Below are 5362 nucleotides of genomic sequence, written 5' to 3'. Positions count from 1 at the left end.
GTTCGAACAAACGGAGGCCATTTTTGGCATAAGCGGTTGTCGGGACCAAGATAAGGTTAAATACTCCACTCACACTTTCGCCGGTGTCGCCCTCACGTGGTGGAACACCTATGTACAATCGGTGGGTACCGATGAAGCTCACGCCCTCTCTTGGGCCGATTTAAGGGAAAAGATGATCGTCGAATATTTCCCTCGTGAAGAAACCCAAAGGCTCGAACAAGAGCTAAGAACTTTGAAAGCGGTTGGAAACGATCTCAAGGCCTATAATCAACGATTTTTCGAACTAGCTTTGATGTGCCCAAACCTTGTGAACCCCGAATCTTTAAGGGTTGAACTTTACATGGATGGTCTTCCAAAGAGCATCAAACACGGAGGAATGTCATCCAAACCCACTAATCATCAAGAAGCTTTGAACATGGCCCGCAAATTGATAGAAATGGTGGACGAAATTGTAGTGCCAGCACCTAAAGCCGAGGATAAGTCGTGTAACAACAAAAGAAAATGGGAAGCCCCCCAATCAAGCAACAACAACTTTGCCAAGAAGCCTTTCACCTCCGACGGCAAGAAGGGTTATGCCAGAAACTTACCACTTTGCAACAAATGCAACAAGCATCACTTTGGTGAATGTAGCAAGCTAATTTGCCATCGGTGCCAAGGAATTGGTCATAAGGCCAATGAATGTAAAAGTGCTGCCCCCGTCGCTCGAAAGGGGCCCAATGCACCAAAGACGGTCACTTGTTACTCACGTGGGCAAACGGGCCATTATAGAAATGCATGCCTGAAGAAGAAAGATAACCCCAACACGCGCGGCCGAGCTTTCAACATTAACACCGAGGAAGCCCGAGATGACAATGAACTAGTCACGGGTACGTTTCTTCTCAACAACACTTATGTTACTTGTTTATTCGATTCGGGTGCCGATAAGAGTTTTGTATCCAAGACTTTGACACATTCTTTTAGCACCCCACCACTTCCACTAGATAACACTTATACCATTGAAGTGGCCAACGGGAAACTATTGAGTGCCGAAAAATTTTATCGGGGGTGTACGTTAAACTTATTGGGTAAGGAATTTGAAATTGACTTGATACCTATGGAACTAGGGAGCTTCGATGTAATAATTGGTATGAATTGGTTAGCAAAAACAAAGTCGCACATCCTTTGTGATCTTAATGCAATCCGAATTCCTATCGAGAATGGTGAACCTTTGACTGTTTATGGCGATAAGAGTTGCACCAGACTCAACCTTGTCTCGTGCCTTAAAGTTAGAAAACTACTTCGTAAGGGTTGTTTTGCGATCCTTGCCCACGCTAAGAAAGTCGAGTCTGATGAGAAGCATATCAATGAAGTGCCAATTGTTCGTGACTTTTCCGATGTATTTCTTGACGAATTGCCGGGTCTTCCACATCATCGACCGTTGAATTCCAAATCGATCTTATTCCGGGAGCCGCACCTGTAGCACGTGCACTGTATAGACTTGCTCCCTCCGAAATGCAAGAATTGTAAAGTCCAATCCAAGAACTACTTGACCGTGGTTTTATCCAACCTAACCATTCACCATAGGGCGCTCCGATTTTGTTCGTTAAGAAGAAAGACGGATCCCTACGAATGTGCATTGATTATCGTGAACTAAATAAATTGACGGTTAAGAACCGATATCCTCTTCCTTGCATCGATGACCTCTTTGATCAAATACAAGGGTCTTGTGTATATTCAAAAATCGATCTCCGCTCGGGTTATCATCAACTAAGGGTTAAGGGGGAAGATGTCTCCAAAACCACTTTCCGGACTCGTTATGGTAGTTATGAATTTCTTGTAATGCTATTTGGTCTCACTAATGCACCGGCGGTGTTCATGGACCTCATGAACCGCGTGTGCAAACCATACCTCGACAAATTCGTTATCGTATTCATCGATGATATTTTGGTCTATTCTAAAAGCGAAGAAGAACACGAACAACATCTCTGACTTGTGCTTGAACTCTTGTGACAAGAACGACTCTATGCTAAATTCTCCAAGTGTGAATTTTGGTTGAAGGAAGTTCAATTTCTTGGTCGCGTTGTAAGTCATCAAGGTATTAAAGTCGATCCTGCAAAAATTGAAGCCATTAGTAAATGGGAGACTCCTACTACTCCTACTCACATTCGTCAATTCTTGGGTCTTGCCGGGTACTATCGTAGATTCATCAAAGATTTCTCTTTGTTTGCTCATCCTCTAACCGCGTTAACTCACAAGGGAAAGAAATTCATTTGGGCAACCGAACAAGAATCCATGTTTCAAATCTTGAAGATAAAGCTAACCACTGCTCCTATCTTGTCACTTCCCGAAGGCAATGATGATTTTGTTGTATATTGTGATGCCTCGAAACATGGTTTTGGATGTGTATTGATGCAACGAAAGAAAGTCATTGCTTATGCCTCTCGACAACTAAAAATTCATGAACGGAACTACACGACACATGACCTCGAACTCGAAGCCGTTGTCTTTGCACTTAAAATGTGGAGACACTATCTTTATGGAACCAAAAGTACCATCTTTACCGATCACAAAAGCCTCCAACACATCTTTGATCAAAAACAACTAAACATGAGACAACGACGGTGGATTGAAACTTTAAACGATTATGATTGCGAGCTTCGTTACCACCCCGGGAAGGCAAATGTAGTAGCCGATGCCTTAAGTCGAAAAGAAAAAGCGGTGCCTCTTCGTGTCCGAGCTTTAAAGATCACCATCCATGCCAATCTTAATAATCAAATTCGTGTAGCCCAAGATGAGGCTCTCAAGGTTGAAAACATCTCTCTCGAACACTTGAACGTCCTCACCTCTCAATTTGAAGTTAAAGAAACCGGACTCCGATATTTTGCCGAAAGAATTTGGGTACCTAGTTATGGGGACCTACGAAGCCTTATTTTAGATGAAGCCCATAAGTCAAGGTATTCGATTCACCCCGGTGCCAATAAGATTTATCACGACCTCAAAGAACAATATTGGTGGTCGAACATTAAAAGGGACGTTTCTACTTATGTTGGAAAGTGCCTAACTTGCTCCAAAGTCAAAGCCGAACATTAAAGACCGTCCGGACTACTTCAACAACCCGAAATCCTGCAATGGAAGTGGGAAAGTATAACGATGGATTTTATCATCAAACTACCAAATACGTTGGGTGGTTCAGATACTATTTGGGTCATTGTTGACTGACTCACCAAATCCGCACACTTCCTAGCTATGAAGGAAACCGACAACATGGAAAAACTTGCACAACTTTACATTAAAGAGATTGTTGCCCGTCATGGAGTACCCTTATCGATTATTTCTGATCAAGATGGCCGTTTTATTTCTAGATTTTGGCGTACCTTACAAGAAGCGTTGGGAACGCGTTTAGACATGAGCACCGCATATCATCCGCAAATCGATGGATAAAGAGAATGCACAATTCAAACTTTGGAAGACATGCTACGAGCTTGCGTTATCGATTTTGGAAAAGCTTAGGACAAGCACTTACCTCAATAGTTATCATGCGAGTATCAACGCCGCACCATTCGAAGCTTTATATGGCCGAATATGTCGTTCACCACTTTGTTGGGCCGAAGTAGGCGACACACATATCACTGGACCCGAACTCATTCATGAAACAACCGAGAAGATCGTTCAAATCTGAGATAGACTTAGGATGGCCCGAAGTCGTCAAAAGAGCTATACCGACAAAAGACGCAACGACCTCGAATTTCAAGTCGGTGACCGCGTAATGTTAAAAGTCGCGCCTTGAAAAGGTGTAATCCGTTTCGGGAAACGCGGGAAGCTAAATCCGTGGTATATTGGTCCTTTCGAAATCTTGGAGCGTGTTGGAACCGTTGCTTATCGTTTAGATCTTCCACCTCAATTGAGCTCCGTTCATCCTACTTTCCATGTATCCAACTTGAAAAAGTTCCTTGCCAAACCCGATATCGTCAACCCTCTCGAGGAGCTTACCATTGATGACAAACTTCATTTCGTGGAGGAACCGGTTTAAATTGTGGACACCTCCGTCAAAATGTTAAAACAAAGCCGAATTCCAATTGTCAAGGTCCGTTGGAACTCCAAAAGGGGACCCGAGTTTACTTGGGAAAGACAAGACCAAATGCAAAGGAAGTACCCTCATCTATTCGCGAATGCGGAAACGCAAGGTCTCGAGGAAGAAAGAACGACTACTACGCCTACTTAAATTTCGGGACAAAATTTCTTTTAAGGAGTAGGTAATGTAACATCCCGCCTTTTTCCATTTACTTTCCGTTTATTTATTTTAAAGTCCGGTATATATTTATAACATCTCCTGTTGATACGCGTTTTAAATTATCTAGTTTAGGTAATTCACGCACCCGAATGAAACTTGAGGGACTAAACTTGCCAATGGACCAAACCTTTGACTAGGTCAAAGGGTCAACCCTTCACTCTCATCCATTCATTCATCTCTTTCTCCTTTACTACTTCAACATTTTCTCTCAAACTCAAAACCAAAGAATCATCATCCAAATCCGATTTAGCAAGTGTTTTACAAAACAAATTACATATTTGGAATCCTTGCATCTTCCTCTTCGATTCCATACTAATTTCATTACATTTGGGTAACTTTCTAAAATCACTAGATTTTGTGTTCTTGATGTTTTTAACTTATAAAAGTGTTAATTAGTGTCTATGGCTCAAATCTAACATGAATATATGATTTGTATGCTCGATCTTGTTGTTTTGAAGTAACTAGCATGAACTTAAATTTTGGTGTGTTGTTCTTGAGATTTAGTTGCTTAAAAGTTGTTAGATGTTAAAAGTTCATGTTTTAATTGTGTTACTAGTATCACTAGCTTCAATTTGATGTGTAGGTTGTTTTAGAAAACTTCATAAACTTGATTAATGATTTTGGTGATGTTGGTTAGGGTTTAATAGAACTAAATGTGAACATTTGAGGCATTGAATGCCATGAATTGTTGTTGGTAAGTGTTTAGTTGGATTGTATGCTTGATTACCTACGAAACGGCGTATTGTATGTAGGTAGTAAGTTCCCGAATCACCAAACCGCATTTATAAACTTGAATGTAATAAATGTTGAGCATTCAATGTGATTTTAGTTGTTGTAAGTGTCAAAGTGATTGATGAAATGTGTTTAGTTGTTTTCCTCGTCAAAATACCTTTCCGATGATATAAGATACATGTTTTGATTGTTTGCGGGTCATAAATTGGGATTGTTTGGGTTTTGGTTCGTGCATTTGTGTGTTGCAGTAAACAGGACCTGCATACTGATCTGGACGCCGTCCAGATTCTTAGACGCCATCTAGTCCTTCAATGCTGGACGCCGTCCAGCAAATCTGGACACCGTCCAGATGAACTGCCA

This window comes from Rutidosis leptorrhynchoides, chromosome 4 (assembly GCF_046630445.1).
Source record: "Rutidosis leptorrhynchoides isolate AG116_Rl617_1_P2 chromosome 4, CSIRO_AGI_Rlap_v1, whole genome shotgun sequence".
Taxonomy (NCBI): domain Eukaryota; kingdom Viridiplantae; phylum Streptophyta; class Magnoliopsida; order Asterales; family Asteraceae; genus Rutidosis; species Rutidosis leptorrhynchoides.
This window is presented reverse-complemented; position numbering follows the sequence as displayed.